Here is a 23622-nt window from a genome sequence, read left to right as displayed (position 1 = left end):
CTTTTCTGCCCGCCTCTGTAACCTGTCCAGATCTAGTTGTAGCCTGTCCCTCTCTACTAGCATGCTCACTTTTCCCGACATCTTAGTGTCATCTGTGAACTTGAACAAGGTGCTTTTCACCCCCTTGTCCAAGTCGCCGATGAAGATATTGAACAGTGAGGGCCCGAGGACCGAGCCCTGGGGGACCCCACTGCCCACATCCCTCCAGGTCAAAAATGACCCATCCACCACCACTCTCTGAGTGCGGCCCTCCAGCCAACTTGCGACCCATCTGACTGTGTAGGTGTCGACACTACAGTCACCTAATTTTTTAATGAGGATGGGGTGAGAGACAGTGTTGAAGGCCTTCCTAAAGTCCAGAAAGACTACGTCCACCACGACAACTACATCCAAGGCTTTTGTGACCTGGTCGTAGAAGGCAACCAGGTTGGTCTGACAGGACCTGCCTCTAATGAACCCATGTTGATCGTCTCCAAGCATGATCTCCCTCGCTGGTCCCTTGCAGATGTGCTCCTGGATCATTTTCTCAAAGAGTTTCCCCAGGACCGAGGCAAGACTAAAGGGCCTATAGTTTCCTGGGTCCTCCTTCCTCCCTTTTTTGAAAATGGGGACCACATTGGTCCTTTTCCAGTCCTCTGAAACCTCACCAGAGCACCACGAGTGCTCATAAAGCTGTGCCAAGGGTCCCACAATGACCTCTGTCAATTCCCTCAGCACTCTGGGGTGGAGATTGTCAGGGCCTGCTGATTTGAACATGTCTAGTCCCTCCAGAAGTTCCCTGACTAGGTCCTCACTGACCCTGGGCCTGACTACGCCTCCCCTGGGACAGTCTGGAATCCCAGTGTGGGGGATGTCCCTGTCCCTACTCAGAAAAATGGAAACAAAGAATCTGTTAAAGAGATTAGCTTTGTCATCTGGTGCTACCACCAGGTTACCAAGCATGTCCTGCCAAGGCCTCACATTACTTGCTACCTTCTTTTTACCCGCTATGTATTAAATAACGGACCTCTTGTTATCTTTGATCTGGGTCACTAGTCCCAGTTTCATCTCTGCCTTAGCCTTCCTAACAGCCCCCCTACAATCTTGAGCAATGGAGGTATAATCCTCCTTGGTGATGGCCCCTCCCTTCCATTGGGTGTACACATTCTTTTTGGCTTTCAGATGTTCCTGGATGCTTTTGGTGAGTCATGGGGTCTTTTGAGCACTCTTGCCACCTTCGATCCACATGGGGATTGTCACCCTTTGGGCTTGGAGGATCATCTCCTTAAGAAACGACCACTTTTCTTGAACTCCCAACTCCTCTTCCCTCCAGGACCTCAGTGCCTCCCTGTCTAGTCTCTTTACCTCATTGAAATCTGCCCTCCTGAAGTCCAGGGCTGCTGCCTTGCTGCAGGCCTTTGACACCCTGCACTGGATGGTAAATTCCAGTAGGTGATGATGCTATCACCCAGGTGGTTGAGCACCTGCAGTCCCCTCACCAGGTCATCATCCGTGGCCAGGACCAGGTCCAACAAAGCATTTCCCCTGGTGAGACTGTGAACCTCCTGGGTTAGATGAAGGTCCTGTAACTTATCTAGGAACCTACATGAGTGGTCAGACCTGGCTGACTGCTCTTCCCAGCAGATGTCCGGGTATTTTAAGTCACCCATGATGACCACGTCCCTTGACTTAACTGCCTCAGTTTTGACAGACTTAACTGCCTGAGAATTCCTGGTCCAGCTCTTCCCCCTAGTTAGATGGCTTATAGCAGACCCACACCATTAGGTCCCTTTCCCCCCGATCCCCTTGTATTCTGACCCAGAGCACCTCAGTCTGCTCTACCTCAGACACAGTGCCGTTTGCTGAGGATGTGTATTGCTCTTTGATGTAGAGCGCCACACCCCCCACCTTTCCTCCCTGGTTTATCCTGCCTATACAGCCTATAGCCCTTGATGTTTACCACCCAGTTGTGCATTGGATCCCACCAAGTTTCAGTGAGCCCCACTAAGTCTGGGTTTGTGTTAGCTAGCAGGAGGGCAAGTTTCTCCTGCTTGTTCCCCATACCAAGAGCACTAGCATAGAGGCATTTAAGTCCTCCTGAGGGTGTATGTGCCTCCCTGCCAATCCCAAGACTGTCTGGGCCCCTGTCTCTTACCTGGGTATTTCTTGTGCTTGTCACCTGACTTGGATGGGCTGTTCTTGTGGGTGTCTCTTGGTTCAGTGTTCTGTGGCTCTCTTAGTCCTCATTCTCCCACACCCCCGACAAGCCTAGTGTAAAGCCCACTGGAGGAGATCAGCCAACATGAAAGAAAACACATGCTTACCTTTGGGGGAGAGGTGAAGCCCATCCCACCCGAGCATGTCTCTTGTTCTGAAGTATGGGTCGTGGTCCAGAAAACCAAAGCCCACTGTGAGACACCATTCCCGAAGCTGCAAGTTGACATCCCAGATGCAGGTCTCAAGGTGTCTTCCACGTCCGCTCATTGGAAGGACTGATGAGAAGACTACCTGTGCCCCTAACTCCTTCAGCTTGCCCCCCAGAGCTTGGTAGTTCTTAAACAGCTCTTCCAAGGAAGGACATTAAGCTACCTGTTGATTAGCTCCAAAAAGACTGGCTGCCTCTGTCCTCTCCCACAGCACGGACCATAGCCAGTGGGTAGTCTGCTAGCTAATGCTGAGGTGTTTGCATAAGGCAGAGGTGGGGAGGAGGGAATCATCCCTGCTTAGGAGGGAGATGCCAGGCAGATGCTCTGTGCCTGCAAGTCTTCCTGAGCTTCAGCCAGGGAGCAGAGGGGAAGGGCCAGCCCTGCTGTGGAGCAGAGAGCCTCTCCCCACCCAGAGAGCATGCTGGGGTGCTGGGGATGACTGGTTTAGCTTAAACCAGGAAAGGGTCTGGGACAGACATTGCATAAAGCAGTTTGAGCCAAATCAGTTAAGTCTGATGCTACATTCAACCAGGTTTATCTCAAACCAGTTTCTGCCATTTTCAAACTAGTTTATGTGCACTGAACATCTGTTCTGTTACAGGTTTAAACCAGTTTCTGATCACTTAAACAGGTTTATGTGTAATATCTGTCCCTAGTCTAAGGGTATCAACAAGGGGCCAGTATCTGCTCTCAGTGCCTCTGTCCCCAGAATTGGTAATTTTGGGGAAATCTCCCATTCTGCATTAGCACTAGCACTTGTAACACAATACTGTGGAGATCTACTCCACATTCAAGTAAAAATGTTAGGAAGCAGTTCATACTGCTGTCCCTGGGCAATCTATGGTAATGTAATGATAAGCGATTCCTCTAAACTTGGCCATGTAGAGAAAAACCGTTACAACAGTGCCTGACCCTGCTAACTTCAACGGGGATGCACTGAACAAAGGAAAATTTAGCCTAAAAGTGTGACAGCACTCAAACTCCTGAGCTTAAGAAAGGAAAAAAAAAAAAACAATGACATTAAAGGCTAACTTTATATTAAGTTTCCATTTATAAATGGTTTACTAATTATTAATAGATGCACTGAGCATCCACAAATCCACAGTGATTATCTTAATATGCTACACAGCCATACTTTGAATTCCTTTTCCAATACTTGATTTAGGATCAGATTGAGAAAGGACCTTAGGCAGAAATGTGGTGAGGAGGGAAGAAGAGCAAAAAGATCATGTTTCTCAAAAGATGGCACAACTAGCAAACTGGCCTGCTTGAAGAGGGTTTGTACCTCCCAGATCTCTCTGTAGGGTGGGGTACGGGGTTATGTATATAGCATAAAATCTGGCCCCCATGTGTGGCTGAAGTCATCAAAGATGTTACCAGACTTTAGCATCTATATTAAGAAAACTAAATTATAATGTGTAACCATTCTTCTACTCTGTGCTAATATGTTGCATGCTGTGGCTGACCCATCTAACATCTGGACTCTGAACATGATACTGCCAAATCCATACTCAGTGTTTGCCAAATGGCTGAGGCCACATGTGGCTTCACAGCTTGACATCCATGGAGCTCAACTGTGATTCAAGTTCAGGAAAATCACCAGGTCTCTTCTTACAGTATGACTCAGCAGTTTGGAGTGGATCCTTTATAAAAAGCAATGAAATCTGACTTTATATGGCATAGGATTTTTATGAAGTCAGTGAACATCACTGAACATGCTCAGCAGAGTGGTTATTACACGTTCTAGCTAACTGGCACTGTGGGCTAAATTCTACTCCCAGCAACAGCAACATGAATCCAAACTAACTCCATCAGTTTCAACGAGAGCAGAATTTGGCCAACAGACTTGATATGTACATATATATCCATGTATAAAGGCATTTTTGCATATCTTTTTCTGGGTACTACAAAGTGTTATTCACTTCCATCCAGCAAGGGGACCCAGTTCCCAAGGTACTGTAGGAGTATAACTCAGAGGAGTATCTGATCTCTCATTTAAAAAAAAATGAGGTGCTTACCATCCTAGAGATTAATATAACTCAGTGAATAAATTCATAATGCAAAATCTATTCAGCAAGTTTGACTCCTTTTTCTATTTGAGCATATTGAATATTATGTTGTGATTTCCTGCCTTCTTTTAATTGTTCAAATTTATTAATGTGTTGCCCCCATCACTCCAGAGTTAAACATGGGAATATTCAAAATTCAGCCTGTGCTTTTGTAGTTCCAATTGATTAGATACATCAAGGAGTATTTTTTCTATTCCCTGATTGGCTGAACACATACTTGGAGAGTACCATTAGTGATCCAGTGAGCCACACTTTATAAAATCGTTGCCTTTATAAAGGCATTTCAGACTCTGACACCCGAAGAAAGATAGATAGGCAACATAATCGACCAAGATGGAATCATGCTGCAATTCAAGCTGAACAGTACACATAGCACCAGAAAAATGTTTCAAGAAAAGCTTCCATTTAAGTTAGGATGTGAGATAAATGGAGTCCTTTTCATTACTTCTCTCCACTTCACCAGTAATTGAATGAAGTAGTAACTGTGAACTAAAATCAAGCACATCTGGGTCAATTAGCATGGAAAGTCAATTCATTTAAACCTGATGGATGCTTCTGGGAATCCCACACTTCACAGCAAGAATCTTACTGCAATGCCACACTCTCAGCAACTTAAATCAATTAAGCCATTATGTGGTCTTTTAGGTTAATGAACTGGTTAATTGTCTTCTTGTCATGGTTCCTCCTCAGGGAGCATGTAAACTATTTCTGTTTTTCCTATGGATTTTCTATGTGCCTTGGAACTAGCCGTTTGAGCTGTTTTATTCAAAGCTTGATAGTCCCATGGAAAAAATTAATCTTTCTCTTTAAATGTTCAGTGGAAAAGGTAAATTCTTCAGTGAAAAATGTATTGTGTTTACCTGGAACAAATGAGAAAAACCAAACATAGCCAGAGGTTCCAAACCAAAGTGGTTTAATATAATTAAGACTGAAGTGTGGTTTCCATTTTAGCATTCTAATATCCCTTTTCACTGGCTCTCCTTTTGGCCATGATGTGGTTTCAAGTGCTATCGTCAGCTAAAGGTATCTCCATGGTCAGTACTTTTATTTATCCAGAATACCTTAAATCACACACTTGGGCAATAATCTTGCAATGTGCATCATGGGAAGATTGATAGTTACACCTTCCTGATGCCTCATTCAGTGAACATACCTCAGCAGGATTCTACAGGGAATCCTAAATCTGTTTTTGCACTTATTAGGCATCACTTTCCAGAGTACTGGTGGTCATCATAATTAGGCTACATAATTAGATATCAGACTACATCTTTTAGGAGCTTTAACTTGGCCTAAATAATTTTGCCCATGTGCCATAGTCAACCTGTAACATAGGTGAGTATTTTATAGATAACTAGACAAAAAGAACTCAACAGACAATAGGAGTGAATTAGAACCTAGAAACGCTCATGCTGTAACCAGTAAAGTGTGCTAAATTCCCAAAATGCAAAGCAACTGGAACATATTTTGATAAATGAAGGTCAAATAGGCTACTGGAGACATGCTGTTTTGTTGTGCGGTGTCTGACTTATCCTTGGCCCTACCTCTGAAAGGAAATATAATTATGGTACTATACAAGTTAATCCACCCATCATTTGGGTTACCACACACATAAGTAACTGATTTCAATTTTAGAACTGCAGTCATGGCTGCTAAGCTTGTATTCTTCCTTTTTCTCTTCCTTTTTTCCCCCTTTCACTGAAGCTATAACCTGAGTGTCATTACCTCTGGTGGGACAAGGAGTTTATTTAAGTGTATTAAACATGGCTAGGGCACAGTGCAATACAGAAAATGCTGAATTGCTTTCTGAAGTTAGTAAAGGAGCTGATATTAAAAGCAGGCACCTTCACTTGCCCATGGTAATCACTGCAGTGCAGTGCTGATTACCCAGGCTAGTTTTGATCCTAGTACTTTAGGTCTCATAGCAGCACAAAACTCTATACAGGCTAGTTTAGCATGTTTCTGTGATTGCAGTGTGTCTCGGGGTGCTGGCAAGAGTATGCCCAAGGGTTGTCTAATGACAAACATTCTGGCTCTTCTACCTGTCTGCAATCCAGTGACACACTCCCAGACATCTTTCCTCCTGTGGTAGAATGGCATGCAGTTATTTTTGTGTACCTCACTCAGGAAGAGGTTTGCAAAAAGCACAGGGCAATGCTTTGATTAGAAGGAAGGAGGAAATAGAGGAAATATTTTATTAGCTTTCCTTCACTGGCACCAGAACTGGCGAGGGCTGGATTGTTAACATTCTAGTTTCACCAGGTTGATGTGGGTGAGGAGTTAGCATTCTAGTTTCACCAAGCTTATATGTGTGGGGTGTAAGAAGCTGAGGGTCAAACTATTTCAGGTATTTATTTAGAGGTGGCCAATGATGCAGGATGGGTGCCCACCAGGATTTGCAGAAATGCCAATACCTTTAAGAATTTAGCCCTCTTGCCAGATAGGTCTTACTAGTTCCCAATTACCAAAAGTTATAGCAGCATAACTAAAGGGAGCAGTGACGAAAGGGATAATCAAGGCTGGAAAGATCCTGGATCCACCAGAACTTTAATGTTCCACCATTAAAAAATTCCCTCTTTGCCACAGTATTTCCTCATATCTTTTCACACCCCTCCCTTCAGGGAACAGGAGGAGAAGAATAGGACATTGCTCAAGTCCTGAGGAGGGATTTCCTCATCCCCATCACCAGTACCTTGCTGGAAACGTGTTTGGGACTAGAAGCAATTCTTCCCTATTCCTGGCTGTGACCTATAGCAGTAGTTGTAAACTAGTGTTCTTCAGACCACCAGCCACTTCAGGGGGCCACAAGGTTGGATACATGTGAAATTGGAGTCTCTTACCCTGACTTTTTCCATGGTGCCAGACAGCATAGCTCACTGCTGTGTGGGAACATCAACATGAGGCACTTAATGGTGAATTAGCATAGTTTAATGGGAAGCAAGCACATGGATGTACATGTGCACATGCTTACATCACAGTAAATCTCCCTAATCCTAAGTAAATTTGCTACCAGCAATGGCATCAGCACCGTAGCACTTGTGTAGACACCTGGCTGGGAGCCAAATCTGATCCTGGTCAGCCATCCACAGGAGCCTGGACAGGGACTACAAGTCCCCGTCCCAGCAGCAAGGAGCGCCAATCCCCCTGCTCCCAGATCACAGAGCAGATCCTTATCTCCCAGCCCCGGCTCTGTCATTGTGATTGGGAAGTTGGGGGCTAAGAGATGCTTATCTCCCAGTAGCAGCCCCATGGTCACGGAGCCACTGCTGGGAGATAAGGGTCTCCCAGTCTGAGGCCTGTGACCGTAGAGCTCGAGCCTGGAGATCAGGGTCTTCTGCGGGGCTCAGGCTGGGAAATAAGCAGATCTTTCCCTGACCAGGAGAAGATCTTGAGTGGAGCTGTGGGGAAACAGGATGGAGGGGGGCATTTGTTCCCTACCCAGTGCCATGAGCACTGAGCTGGGAGAGAAACAGCAAGCACAGAGCCGGAGGGGGAACAAGCTCCCCAGCCCCCACTCCGCAATCACAATTGTAAACACAGGGCTCCCAACATAGAGACATTTCCCCACCCAGCCGGGAGCAGGCTGGGACCTGCCTCTGACCAGGACAGTTCCCAGCAGCCCCAGACTGTGCAGGGAAGCACATGCAGCCTAAGAGTGGCTGGGGACTGTCTGGTTATAAAACTGCTGAAATGGCTTTTTGTTAATCTACTTCCCAATATACAGAAGAGGGCTATAACAGGATGGGGAGCACAAGGAAGTGCACATAGCCACAGTTTGCCACTCTTCACATCTCCCAAGACCTGCCAATTCTTTGCCACTCTTCACGTCTCCCAAGACCTTCCCTTCAGCATACTTGAGAATAGTTCTGGGGGACATCCCAGAGCAGCTTTTCTACTGCATTACTTGACCTGAGGCACATGAATAGGAGACAGAGTGGATGGCTGTAGTATCTACTCAGCTATGTTTTTCTATGAGGGTGCTAGGAACATGGTGTAGACATCCCCTCCATCTCTCCATTTAAAAAGAAGCAAACTTACATTTTTACTTGTCTTTATGGATTCCATACTTGGAACCGGGCACCTACATTTTAGGCACATGACTGGTCAACATTGCCATGTTTTAGTTCCATTTTGGATCTGAGTCTTCTACCAGTTCAACAAATAAATGCAGAATGTAACTATAATGATAGAAAGAGTAAGTACAGCTGTTTGCTGCACTTAGTTTTTGTTCATATGGCTGGCTTTAAGTCACATACAGGTAGATCAGGAGTGGCAGGTACGGGGGTGGGTGGGATCGGAGAAAGCTAGCAGGTCCATGTGGGAGAGGAGGGGGATAGTTGACAGGATCCAGTGGAGCTGGTGAGTCTGTGGGGTTAAGTGGGGGTTGGTGTGCCTGCAAGGGGGCTAAATCAAGGGGCAGAACATAGCCTACGCAGTGTCAAGGGGAGGAGAGGAAGTGAGAATAGCACAGCTGCAAGCTGGGGTAGGTGGCTGGGCTTTCCCAGCCTCAGGGCTGGTCTGTGAACATGTACAGGTATTCAAAATGTAACCCAGGCGGTACTCCAAGAGGTACCCCCCTCTACAATTGACGGGATCAAAGCAGGTGCACAAGCGCTGTGGGAGGTGTAGGGACTCTCCTCCCCCTATAGAGCAGAGCCAGACCACCACTGGGGACTTAACCATATACCTTCTAATGAGGGAACAATACTGGGAACATAACAGGCATAATCAGGGGGTATAGTGGACACTACAGTGCCCCAAGGGGCAGGATTCAACAAAGGTTAGACACTTACAGTCATTGACAAAAGACAGGGTTAACAAAATATAAAACACAAACAGCAGAGCAACCAATACTGGTTAGTAAAATATAAAAAGGCACCAAATACAGAATGTCAAAGGACAAAGAAATATAGGGCCTAGGTACCTGGAGAGGTAGGCAGGTGGAAAACACAATGGCTCATTTCCACTGCAAGAGGAATTTTCCCTTGTTATCTCACACACCCCAAATCACCAAACCTGGGACTTGAACTCAGATCTCTCACATAGTAAGCAGGAACACTGCCACACAGCCACCAGTGCTGGTATTGCTTTAAGCTGCTAGGGGTCTTGACCTTCCTGGAGCCCCAGCCTCATGTCAAGCTGCCTGGTCTCTGATTGGAGGAGCTGGAAGCCAAGCTGGGAACCCCTCAGGTCGCTGCTCAGATCCTCCTGCTGGCCACAGCCTCTCGTAGGGGATCCTGGAGCCCAGCAGGAAGCCTCTCCTGCCAGCCACACGCTGCGCTGCTGAGGGTCCAACTGCTGCCTGCAGGTCCTGCTCCTTCAGGCTCTTCTGGAACAACTGCTTCTGCCCCACTGGCTCAGCTCTTTCCTCATAGTCCCCCGCTGGTCTCTCCCCTGAGTCAGCCTTGCTGCCCCTTTTATCCCCCTCCAGGTGACCCAAGGGGCCAATCAGGGGACATGAAGGGTGAATCTCTGGGGCCTGATTGGAGAGAAAAGGGCATCCCAAGTCCTCCAATCATCTTTTACCCCTTCAAAACCCCTGGGCTAGGTCACTGCCAGCTAGGCCGTCACAAAAAGATCAGGTTAACCCTTTCCAAGATCAAGTTAATCTGATCTTGATCTCAGTGATCACATCTACACATGCATTAATGCATCGTGGTTACTGCGCATTAAGTTTAGTACCTGTAATAACAGGTACTAACTAAACGTGCAGTAACCGGTGCTACTGAGCAGTAGCACCAGCACACACCTTTTAAGTGACACTAATGTGCAGTAGACTAATTCTACTGTGCATTAGCACAGTAGCATAGCATTTGCCGTGACATGATAATATGCAGTAGAATTATACTACTTTGCATTTAGCGTCTCATGTAGATGAACCCAGTTAGTGCACCTCCTGAGATGCACTAACTTAGATCGAATGCACCATTTTTAGGTGGATTAAGCTCTCTGAACACCTGCACAATTGGACAGTTAGATTGACCTAACTCTGGTTAGGTAGATATAAATGTAACTCCGTACATACCTAATGATAACATGTTTATACCCAGTTCCCACTGATGTGAGTTCCTGCAGGAGGTGCAGGGCAACAGTGAATAAAGGCCTTCAGCCAGGACTGTTCATTCAGCATCTTTCACAGACTGTAAATTCACTCTTTCAAAAAAAAATTGGAACTGAAGAAATTTGAAATGCCCCCAAAACAGCTCTAGCCCCCCTCCGGCTGGCAAAGTAGCACACAAAACATTCTGTTTGCCTTGGCATCATACACACACTTATAAAACCTTCCTCCTGTCTCATGCACAAGGAATGTGGCCATCTCTTTTCAGGTATATACCACCAGGAACATGCATACTGTAAAGACAAGGCAAGGAAACATTGCTAATAACATTTCTATATGGTCACTCTTATTCTACTTGCAGCAATTCCCTCCTTGAGTGTCACAGGCGAATGCTGGAGTCAGACAGGCAAACGCCAGTCTAGGCATCATGCAAATGAGACAGCACCTTCCAAACATCAATAAACGGTAAGGAAAGAACTTGCACCACCCTCAAAACAGACACTTCCCATTACGTAAAACAGGAGTTTCCGTGTAAATAAGACCATTCCTGAGGGCCTGCCTACTCCCATTTGGGAAGACAGGCACTTAAGTACATTGGTCAGTCCTTTTTAGCAAACTACTAAGCAGAACCAAGGCAAGTGTAAGTACTATTCATGCTCCTTTTATTCAGGGAAAGTCTAGTTCCCTCAGTTGGAAAGCAGAGTCCTAAGTTTTGAGTGGTGTATTAGATTTCATTAGTCAGTTAAAGGTTTTTCATCAATGCATCTTTAAAATAACATGAATTGCTTCATGAACAAATTGCTTTCCACTAACATATAGATATATGGTTTAAAATGGAACATTTACCTTATATTTTCATGCTCTCTCAGGCATTTACATTGGTGTTTTTTTGGTCCCTTCTTGCTAACATACTTTATATTCTCCTAATAATGAGTGTTTTCCTGCAGCTTTGCTTCCAAATACATATTTGAGGCATTCCCATCCCAGTAAAAACTCAGGAGACATGTCCCACAGAAGGTAAAGAACTAAACAGCAGCCAAAATTCACCACATGCCTTTTCCAAATAACCTTTTCCAGATGCCATAATGGTTTTCAGAACACAACTGAATCATCCATACATCAATATTGTTTTGGGACAGCACACAACACTGATATCAATAAAAACATTGCTACCATTGGACACTAATTTAATTATTTGGAAACACTTAGACTTTCCAAGTTGAGAAAGAAAACAACTTGAAGCATTCTCAAAGGAAAAACACAGTTCTGAAGTGTATTCTTCACAATAACAGAGTCCTGATCCCTAAAATGAAATAGGCAGACTCCTGCTTCTTAAAACAAGATACATGAGACATAATGAAAGTGGTAGCTACTGTAGCCAAGAAGGTGGTTTTTAATAAAATTGGGAAAGGGTGGATTGCATTCCCACAGAAATTGTGGAAATACAAATGTTGTCCAAGTTTAGAAAAGTAAAATTGCTCTTGTTTTTGATCTTTAGACCAAAGGAAAAACTACTGCTTTCAAACATTCATGGAAAAGTATTAAGGAAATTATTGTTGTTATTATTGTTATTGTGGCAATAACAAGAGTCCAGGATCTGTCAGCATTTTCCATTTAAATCCATCTCTTCCAGAGAATCAAATTGGTTAGAAATATTCAGTTGGGGATGAAAGTTGGAATGCAAGATCTTACCCTGGAGGTCTAAACCTAGTGAAGTCTGCAAAAAAGGAGCATTTTCATCAGTTGCTATTGCTTTGTTTTTCTTGTTTTGTAGTAATGATAAGGAACTGGAGTCTAGTCAAATCAGCATTCAAAATTTTGGAGGCTCACTCAAACTACCCACAATAGTTCAGTCTGTAAAATTCTGCTGGAGCAAAAATAGGTTATGTAATAGGCCTGTGTGAAGCAGCTAGTATTCACTTCAGATTTGGCTGATTCAGGGGACTGATTCAATTCGGTGATTTGAATCACTGTCCTGGTTCGATTCGGCTAAATCTGGTTCGGAGATTCGGCAGTAGCTGAATCTCCAGATCTCTGAATCAGACAGGCCAAGCCCTTCCCCATCCTATCCCAGCCCAGCAATGGCTGCCCAAGCTCCTGGCACTTGTAAAAAAAAGCTCACTGGGTGCTGCCGGGCGGGGGGCAATCCCTGCTGCCCCCTACTGCCCCACACTGCATAAGGGGCTCTGCATGAGCCCCCTGACCCTCCCTCACTCCCCTAGTCCCCCCACACGTGCCCCGCATGGGCCAGCTCTGGTCCTTTAAGAAAAAAAAAATGAAAAAACCCTGGACTCACTGTTCCTGCCAGCAGAGGGAGGGCAATCCCCACTGCCCCTCACTACCCCACGCCATGTGGGGGGCTCTGCCCAAACCCCTGAAGCCCCAAGGCCACTGCAGGAGTGGTGAATCCTGGGGCTTTTCTTGGCTTTTTTTTTTCTTAAAGGGCCATCCCTAGTACTTACCAGCTCAGAGTGGCCGCAGCTTCCTGCTGCAGCCACCGGGGCTGCCCGAATAACCAAAGCTCGCCGAATCTTTTCCAAAGATTCAAAGAGCTTTGAATCAGTTCAGACCTTTTAATTGGTTCCCTGATTCAATTCAGATTCAGAGATTCAGCCACGGAACTGGGCCACATCTCCTCCGAATCAAATCACCACACAAAGCTTCGCACAGCACTATTATGTTATGATGTATCTAGAATTTCTACTTCCTGTATCATCCTGAGCAGAACTCAGAATTGCGAGGGGTCACGAAGGGAAATGTAAGATCTACCAAACATTTCAGAACTTTGAAAAAACACGGTTAAAACTTTGTTCTGAAACCAAATGCATGTTGGGTAAACATGAGTGACTATATTATTAAAAAACTAGTTTAAGGTTTCCAAATTCTAACAGTCAAACTAGGCATGTCTACCTGAGATCCTTAACTGCTCAGTAGCATTGTTTACTGCAAAATAAGCATGTGTGCCTACAAGTGCACATGCTTATGTGGCGGAGCACAATTGGAGTGCTTGCCACTTAGTGTGCTGCTGCAGGCTACAGAGGAGCCTGTATGGTGAGCAGCAGGGAGATAATCCCCCACCCCCAGATAGCCATTTTAAAGGGGAAGGTGTGTGATGGAGCACCTATGGTGCTCTGTCACTTTAAGGGCTGAGAGCAGGCAGCTGGCAGGTGCAGGCCAGCCCTGATGAGGCAGCCATTCCAGATTCTGGCTCTCTGTTCTGAGGCATCAGTTTCTGCAAACAACCAAAGGAGCAACAGCACCCGGCTGAGCTGCTGCTCACAGAACACCTTTGTGGTAAGGGAGGAACTATGGGGATGGCAGGAAGTTCCTACAGACCCAGTGGGGTCCAGAGCCCCAGGAAGATGGTTTTGGCCTAGTTAGAATAAGGCCCAGTCTAAGCATGGGAGTTGACAGCTGGTAGGCCTACAAGGCCTACAAGGGGGCCAGGCAAACCCCTGGAGTAGAAGAGGGCTCTCTGGTGGGACCCAGGAGTGTCCCCTCTCTGGAGTATGGGCAACAGCAGCTTCTAAGCTGACTCTCTGTTCCCTTGCAGTGGTCAATGCAAGAGGGCCAGGGCCAAAGGCCCAAAGGGCAATTAAGCCTAATTTGAGGGGTAGGCTAAGGCCACTGTGAGCTATCTGTCACTCTGACTGGCCTGGTTGTGGGGCCAGGGCCTGTAAGGGCTGAAGGTCCCTTCGATGGGGGGCTGGGGAGGGGACATCACAGCTGAAGAGGGTAGGGGTCAGCCAGGATTCAGGCTGTTATAAGGTCGGAATGGGGCCAGAGTGAGAGCTGGGCCCAATGAGAGAGAGAGCCCAAGGACAGCATACAGGAGCCCCAATGAGGGAGTTAGACTAGGGCAGGTAGGCCCTCTTGGTCTTTGGTAAGACCTAAAACTGCACCCCACTGGGGAAGTGTTGTCTAGTGGGGCTGATCATAGCAGGACAGTCCCCCAGAAATGTTAGGCCAGTTACCTCCCGAAAGGCAGTAGGGGCACCTGATAACCCCAACCCCCACCATCTGGTGAGTCATTAAGACTAGAGGTAGCAAGGCCAGGCACACCTATGGGAGAGGCAGCTGAGCCTATGGGGGTGTAAGACCCCAGTGGTAGTGAGGCCAGGTACTTCCACCTTGAGAGGCACCTCAGCCCATGGGGGTATAAGATCCCGGTGGTAGTGGAGCCAGGCATGCCTATGGAGAGGCACCTGAGCCCATGGGGTGTAATATCCTGAGGCCCCAGCATAGGGGAGGAGTGTTGGCCCCACTGAGCTTGGCAGAGTAGTTACCGCAGTGAAGGGGTGCAGTGTTGAGGCCCCTGGAAGGGGACAGTTAGGTCCAGGTAAGTCTTTGGACACCTGAGGCGACAAGTGGGCATAAGGCCAAGAAGGCGAGTAATTGGCCCTAATTAGAGGGTGTGAATGAAGAGTAATCCAGCAAAGGGCTTGAGTCAGAATTCCTTCCAGGATGGCTAGTCACCACTGAGATGAGGGTGGCAGAAGAGGCCTGAAAGTCTGTGCCAGGACCAGTCAAGGAGAGTGAGTAGGCAAGCCTGATGGCCTACGCGGATGCACACAGGTGCAGGGTACGTTGGGTGTGGCTCAGTGAGGAGCAGCACGTAAGAGACCCGGTGAGAGAGGGCAGAGTGCAAGAGGCCCCAGTGAGGTGGGGGCAGTATGAATGAGGCCCAGTGGGGCGGAGTGCAAGGACAAATGAATAAGGCCAAGCAAGGGCCTAAGTTTGGCCCAGCCACAAGCCAGAGTAAAAAGCACCTCAAGGATGCCATCTGTGAGGCACGGGGCATGATAAGGATAGGTCAGAGTTGTGTACAAACCCCTAGGCATCAGGGTCTTAAATGGGCAGCCTCCCGCTTATTGTAACACCAGTTTACTTTACAACAAAGGCATGGCAGAAGAGACCAGGAAGACTGCCCTAGACAGGTGGGTGGGCCGATACTGTGACTGGGCCTTGGAGATTGCCCCCGTCACAGCTTACTAAACTGTTCTCACTATTCATGAGTAAATTTGCCACATTGTCCCCACCCTGACAGCAGGCAGCCGGCAGTCCCTGGGGGCAGGATGTGATTTCCCAGCCCTGGCCAGGAGACAGCTTCCTCCTGGCCCAGTGCTCCCTGCCAAGCCCAAGGCTAGCACACAGGGGGTGATTAGAGCTCCCCCTGGTGGTGGCAGGGGCCCATTGCAGGGCCCCAAGCAGTGTTAGCAGTTTGCTGCCATTAGCAGCAAATCTTCTCCTGCTTCCCTGCATATGCAGAAGCCTGCCTGGAAGCATTTACTCATGAGTAATTTACTCATGAGTAAACTGGTCCTGAATCAATGCATGTGTAGATGTGCCCACTGAGGACAGATTTAGATTTGTTTTCAGTGAATGCACCCAAACTGTATTTGCCTTCAAGGGAACACAGGAAGGAAAGAAAACAAGTTATATACTTGTTAGACAATTCTGATTTGTCACATTTCATTTTACTGTGCCAAACCCAAAAAGTCCTTCTAGAATGGCAATACTGGTATCTAACATGTTTGCAAGATTCTATGAAGTCCATTATGAGTTTCTGTGTACTCTAATTAGCTATGGAGGCACGCAGATACTATCATGATGGGTTCAAGAACAAACCAGGAGATGGACAGATGGACAGAACCCTCATGGAACTAGACCCAGAGCTAGGCAGCTGAAATTCCAAAAGTGTGATGTAGGCTTGTTATCCTTACAAGGAAGGATTGAAAAAATATATATGTTTAGCTTAGAGAAAAGGAAATTTATAAGGGATTAGATCTCAGTTTTCAAGTATTTGAAAGGCTACTGTAAAGAAGATGGAAACACTGTGTTCTCCCTTGTCACAAAGAACAGGATATATATGGCAAAATGGATTTGCATCAAATCTTAGAAAGAAGTTTTCAAAGAAGAAATTATGGAATCTCCTTCACTTAAGGTTTTCAAAAAAATGCTAGATAGGCGTGCAGCTGGGATGGTTAGGAATAGGAAATACTACATTTGTGCAGAAGTTAGAAACAGATAGAACAAGAGTTGGAAAGGACCTTGAAGGCCATCTAGTCCATCTACATCTTTCCAGTCAGCTGACATTATCATAGTCACTAAATTGTCCAATTTGGTCTCTGTAGACCAGCTCAGTTTTCCATTTACACAAAATTACTTCTTATGCTGGTCATAGGAGTCATCAATAAAAGCTGCAGGGTTCTTATGACAATTGGGTCTTATACTTTCCTGATAAACTTGTGGGGCTTGTCCCCTCCTCAGTCCTCTACTGATTCCTACCTGCATTATTCTTTGTGTGTGTCTACAGGGTCCCTGAAGAGATGCTCACAATGGCACATATTTTGCCTTCCCCACCTCTTCCAACTTGAATTCTTCAAACTCATAAATACGCAAGTGAGAGTGCTCCATGTTTGGTTTTTTTGTTCCCTCATCTTTGTTTCAACAAATCCTACAAACCCCTCCGTGCAGAACCTCCAGAATCAGAACCTGAGAATGAGAACTCTTCAGGACAAGAACCAGGTTTATTATGTGTTTCTGTAACATTAAACAGTAGAGCACTGTTCCCTGTAGATTTGGGGCACTAGCTTAATGCTAAAAAAAGACCCTACACACTCTGCAAAGTATATAGTAAGCCTGCAACCATTCACTATTTCACAAATGATATAAATCCCTTATAATTTAATTGGTTGGATGTTTACATCCATTAGGAAGATTTAAGATTGTAATTTTAACTTCTCTATTTGCCAGCACAGAAATACTCTGCAGACAAAAACTACATAACAGTGTCTGGAAGTATCTTTGAAATGAAAGGGGAAGAAATACAAGAGATAAGTTGTAGTTGGTGAGAGACCAATAAACACACTGTAAATTATAAAGGTTTGAACATGAAACACTCAGCCTTGCCTGGCTATTCCAGAAATGGAAAAAGAGAGAGGCTCTTAACATCCAAATAGGGTGAGAAGACAATGTTCCAACAAATGGATCAAAAGTGGGAAACAAATGTTTTTCATGTCCAACTAGTTTTGAAAATGAAAACTGGGTTAGAGAAAGGAATTAAAACATGGAAAGCTGAAAAAGATTCCCATGATGTTTTATAGTTTCACTTAAATCCACATTATGTTCTGCTGTCAGGAAACATCCTGTGTATTTTCTGTGGCTTACAGATAAGGACCATTGACAAAGATGGGATTTAAGACAATACTGATAGGCAAAGCTTCAGTTAAAAATGAGATAAGACTCTTTTAATTTTTCCAACCAAGGAAGGTTCTTGGCAGACATCACTTAGGTCAGCTTTATAGACATGTTTTTACAAGTGGAAAACGGGCATAGGGCAATTGTGAATCAGTTTCATAGTGATTAGAATCCAGTCCTGTGAAATATAAAGTACCTCTAGACAAGAGAAGTGGTGCTGGCTCCTACCCTGGGGGCCTTTAAGAGGAGGTTAGACGAATACCTCGCTGGGGTTATTTGACCCCAGTACTCTTTCCTGCCATGGCAGGGGGTTGGACTTGATGATCTGCTCAGGTCCCTTCCGACCCTACCAACTATGAAACTATGAAACACAGAAGGTGCCCCTATACATGGCTTTAATGCGCAATAGCCTGTTTTACAGCTCATTAAAGTATCATGTAAAAAATGTGATTATGCTAATGAACAGTAAAATAGGCTATCATGCATTAAGCATCACTTTAAAACGATGCACATTTGTTACTGCACATTAAGGCAAACTAATGCACATTTGCTTAGTACCTCACATTAGAGGTCCTAAATTTAATGCACATTAGGAAAAGTGCCTTAATGCACATGTAGACACGCCATGAGTGTCCTCACTTCTCATTAGGAAGTCTCACAGAATTGGTCCCCTATCTCTTTGTACCTCAGTAAGTCCATCTATAAGCCTAAGGATTGGAAAATGTTACATATAATGCAAAATCCTAGTTGAGATAAGGAAGCTTCAACCATAAATAAAAAATAAGACATTCCACTTTCAGTTGTACCTCCCCTCTCATCAATAACAAAAGATAATGGACTCCTGATAGTCGATTCTATGAAAAGTATGTTGGCTTAGTTAAAATAAGTGGGACTTCTGGGCATGGTACACAGAGCTTTCCATGACTTACTCAAAGGCTGTGCCCAGATGAGTGTGGACATTTGGTTCTCAGGGGACGAGTAGCAGCAGTGCACCTTGAGATGCAGCTACTTGTCCCTGGGAACACCTGTGCCACACTCACTTTGGTGTGTGCCAAGTTACCCGGGGTCCAGTAGGGGAGACTGGGGCCTGCACTGGGTTGGCCCCAGCAACCTTACCTGGAGTCCTGAGGGCCTCCTGGGGCTGCAGCAGTGATTCTGCTGTGCAATGCCTGGCCAGCAGCCAGAGCATGGATTTGGGCGGCCTGGCGCCTCTTTTGAGTGGTACGTGCTGCCCGTATGTGTTGTGCTCCACTTCTTTTTCATGGGCTTTTTGACACCCAGAAGTAAAAAAAAACTATGGGAGAAAAGTGGAGCAGCATATAGGGTGCCGTTGGAGCATGGAAAACATCTAAATGTGTGGTATGTGGCACCGCAGACGTGTTTGTGGCACCACATGCTGCATGGCCATGCTCATCTGGATGTGGCTAAAATCTCCAAGTGAGTCACTGGTAGCATCTTTAATATATAGCAGGTTGCTGCTGTCACTTCTCTTATATCTAGGAAATTAGATTACACTACTTAGGCTTCATACTCTAAATTATTCAAAATAATGGGCTTTGGTTTGGAAACAACTAAAGTGATGGAAACAATAATATTCTTCCAAATATGCTTTCTCATCATGGCCTTAGCAGCTTAGAATAAATCATTACACTAGCCGTATTTTTGCATGTTTTTTTAGAGATGGCCAGAAAATGGGTGTACTATCCCATGAAAAATGTCAAGATTTCAAACATTGTTTCATCCAGAATTGTGAAAAGCTGACATATCAGAGTTTTTCCAAAATAAAATTCCAAAAATATTAATTCTATGGCAACTAAAACCTCCAATACCATGATGATCTCAGGAAGAGAACCACTAAGCCAGAAAAAGGCAAAGGGTGACACTGGCACGCTCAGCCAGGATGCAGAGGCAGGTCAGGGAGGCAAATATTTAGCTTCAACATATTTAGCCTCATAAGAAGAATGAATATTTAACCTCATAAGAAGAATAATGATTCTCAAGACAGAAGAGAGTTTCTTAGAAACCAGAACTCCAAGGAAGAATTGACGTTTTTACCTTTTTACTTGGTGGAAAGGTTACAGTTTTTTATTTTTATATTGTGGACTCACGTGAGTCAGGGAACATCTGGGATGAGTACAGATAGTAAAAAAGCCCAAGACTGAATCGATTAAATTTTCTCAGGTTAGTCTAAACTGTATAGATTGATCTAATAAGCAAGTGAACAGACATTCACTTTTGATTCCAAAAATGCAGCCATATTTCTAAGTGGCCAGAAGCGAGGGGGTTGGTGCTGGAGCAGACAGCTTGGACCAAGGCTAATCCACCCACCTTCAAGGTGGGGTTTTCAGGGGAGGTGAAAAGCATCCTGGGATGCTGAGGTTCTGTGAGTTAACTTGAATCTTGGAGGGGAGGGGATCTGGGACAGAAGTTCAATACACTGATTTAACTGAAATCAGTTAACTATGATACTACATCCCTCCAGTTTTATCTTAAACCAGTTTTGGTCATTTTGAAAGTGGCTTATGTGCACTGAATGTCTGTTGTGTTACAGATTTGAACAGGTTTCCGATCAATTATACCAGTTTATGTGTAATTTCTGTCCCTAGCCCTGATGTTCAGGAAGGTACTGGATTAGAAGCTTCAGGGTGATGACAAGGGTGGAGGAATTAACAGCCAGGGGAATGAAATGCAGACAAAATTAATGGCAAGTTGGTGAGGAAAACTAATGAACTAATGAAATGTTTTGACAAGGGATGAGGGAAGAATTTTTACCCCAAAATCTTGCATGCATCGCTGATCAGACTGACCTGAAATCCAAGCAATACATGACTACTTCACAGACATTTCTCTCTCTATAATGATGCCTTGGAAGTGAAAAGAAACAGGTACTGAAATTAGTCAGTCCCTGTGGCTGAGTACTTTTCTGTGAGGGGATACAGCTATAGAGTAAATTCCTCCACATATTCAGATTGGATTATTTGTATCTGGATTTACTTTGTGCATTTCCATTTCTTCTATATGTTGCTTTTCACTTCCTTAAAGACATTCCTTAGCAGATGAAGTTTTTCATGCTTAGGCTAAACTAAATTTGTTTAGCAGTTTTGAGCAAAATATATTCTGTTATTCCTATAGTTACATGAAGGTGGGAAAAAGCATTCCTTACCAAATATTCTCACTGGAAAGTTTATGCTCATAACTCAGAAATAGCTAATAGCTAGAAACTTTGATCTTAGTTTACTTAGTAAATTATGCTGGGACTGAAAAAGACAACTCTGAAGAATTGTAATTCAGCATGCTAAAAGTCATGAGTGTTTATGCTTGCTATTTTCAGACATCAACAGAAACTGTTCTACCTTTTAAAGATGCTTTGCTATCCTTCTGAGTTATGGCACTTTGCTTAGTACTTGTATATTTAAAGGGCTAAATCAAAAATAGGACTTGGGCATCTCTATGATAAGCACAATAAAACTTAATCGTGCACTGAAATGGGATCCAAAGCCCATATCTAGGCACTTCAGCAACGAATGCATAAAATAAGGAGAGCTAGGTGCCTCAGAGGATGGTGCAAAAAACCTATGCACTGAGCAGGGAGCTGCCTAGAGCTAGCCAATAGAAAAGTCTAGGGACAGTAGTGTTGTCTATAGTTTAGGGATCTGTCTCAAATGTCTAAGTCCTTTTGGGACCTGGCCCTAAGCATCTAGCATGGATGAGTTTTCCTGGAGTTATGGGTAACAATGAGATTTAAACCCAATAAGGCTAGGGACAGACACATACACTGGTTTAAGTGATCAGAAACTGGTTTAAACCTGTAACAGAACAGATGTTCAGTGCATATATACCAGTTTTAAAATGGCTGAAACTGGTTTGAGATAAACCTGGTTGAATATAGTATCAAACTGAAGTGATTTGGATCAAACCAGTTTATGCAATGTCTGTCCCAGACCCCTTGCTGGTTTACATTAAATCAAACTCCCCCAGCATCCCGGCATGCTCTCTGGGCTGGCCTCTGCCCTCTGCTCCCTGACTAGAGCTCTGGCAGAGACTGCAGGCTGCTCCCCCTCCCCTCCCCTCCCCTCCCCCTCCCCTTCCCCTCACTTCCAGCTAAGAAGGAATTTCCCCCTCCCCTCTGCCTTGCTGAGAGGTGTCTGTGTATTAGTTAGCAGACCACATGCTGGCTATAGTCCATGCTGTGGCAGATGGGACAAAGGCAGAATCAACAGGTAGCTCCCTCTGTTGTTTTCTTAATGGGATGATAAACACTGAGTTAGGGGTGATAAACACTGTTATCAATTCCCTGCTCAGCTGGTCAGAAGATGTGGGGTCAACCCCTCCCTAATCAGGGAGACTTGCTGGGCCTGGCTACACCTCCCTCAGCTCATCACTGTGGAAGGGAAAGGACAGCTGCTCTAGCGCCCCCCAGCTAGAGCCACTGTAGGCATGTGCCTGCATGTCTCGGATGTCTGTACAGTTACAAAGTGATTTAGCTTAGCCAGGTTAGACTAACCTGCAAAGACTGAATCATAGGTTCATAGTTCCATAGTAGCTAGGGTCAGGAGGGACCTGAACAGATCATCTAGCCTGACCCCCTGTCACAGGCAGGAATGAATGCTGGGTTCACAAGACCCCAGACAGGTGATCATCCAACCTCCTCTTGAATATGCCCAAGGCGAGGACCACTTCCCTGGGAAGCTAGTTCCAGATGTTGGCCAGCCTAACTGTAAAATATTGACTTCTGATCTCTAACCTAAACCTCTTCTCCATCAGCTTATTACCATTGTTCCTTGTCACCTCAGGTGGTGCTGGGGAGAAAAGGGATCTACCTATTTGCTGTTCATCTCTCCTGATGTGTTTGTAGACAGCCACCAGGTCCCCCCTCAGCCTCCTCTTGCTGAGGCTGAACAGATTCAAGTCTCTCAGTCTCTCCTTATAGGGCCTGTCCTGCTTCCCTCTCACCAAGCGGGTGGCCCTCCTCTGAACCCTCTCCAGGCTGGCCACATCCCTTTTGAAGTGTGGCGCCCAGTACTGGACGCAGTACTCCAACTGTGGCCTGACCAAAGTTGCATAGAGGGAGAGTATCACCTCTCTGGACTGGCTTGAGATGCACCTTTGGATGCGTGATAAGGTATGGCTGTCCTTGCTGGCTGTGGTCTGGCATTGGCAGCTCATGTTCATCTTGGAGTCAATAATGACTCCAAGATCCCTTTTGGCCTCTGTGCTTTCAAGAGGGGAACTCCCCAGCCTGTATGTATGCTGTGGATTCCTTCTCCCAAGGTGCAGCACCCTGAATTTGTCTACGTTGAACCCCATCCTATTCTCATCTGCCCACTTTTGTAGTCTGTCTAAATCTAGTTGCAGCCTCTCTCTCCCTTCAAGTGTGTCCACCTCGCCCCACATTTTAGTGTCATCAGCAAACTTGGACAGCGTGCTTTCCAACCCCTCGTCCAAGTCACTGATGAAGTTGTTAAACAGTGCGGGCCCGAGAACTGAGCCCTGAGGTACCCCACTGCTCACATCTTGCCAGTTTGAGTACAACCAGTCCACCACTACTCTCTGGGTATGCCCCATCAGCCAATTTTTTACTCATCCAACTGTGCAGGCATCAATGCCACAGTTGCTTAATTTATTGATGAAGATGGAGTGAGAGACAGTGTCAAAGGCCTTCTTAAAGTCTAGAAAGACTACATCCACGGCAACACCATCATCCAAGGATTTAGTTACTTGGTCCTAAAAGGCAATCAGGTTGGTCAGGAAGGACCCGCCTTTGATGAACCCATGCTGATTGCCCCTGAGCATGATCTCCCCTGCTGGCCCCCCGCAGATGTGCTCCTTGATGATTCTCTCCAAGATCTTCCCGAGCACTGAGGTGAGGCTTACAGGCCTATAGTTACTACTT

At 45.4% G+C, this 23622-nt stretch overlaps 1 long non-coding RNA gene across 1 annotated transcript in view; it reads left to right on the top strand.

Annotated features, from left to right (window-relative positions):
* The window catches only part of LOC112551441, a 57784-nt gene extending 40084 nt beyond the window's left edge, over nt 1-17700 (top strand). Inside the window, exons 4-5 of the long non-coding RNA XR_003095756.1 lie at nt 10891-10994; nt 16846-17700. This is a non-coding gene — a long non-coding RNA (uncharacterized LOC112551441). The remainder of the gene's footprint in view (nt 1-10890; nt 10995-16845) is intronic.
* Nucleotides 17701-23622: the final 5922 nt, after the last annotated feature.

This window comes from Alligator sinensis, unplaced genomic scaffold (genome assembly GCF_000455745.1).
Source record: "Alligator sinensis unplaced genomic scaffold, ASM45574v1 scaffold824_1, whole genome shotgun sequence".
Taxonomy (NCBI): Eukaryota; Metazoa; Chordata; order Crocodylia; family Alligatoridae; genus Alligator; species Alligator sinensis.
Note: the sequence above shows the minus strand (reverse complement) of the source record. Positions and strands in the feature narration are given on the sequence as shown.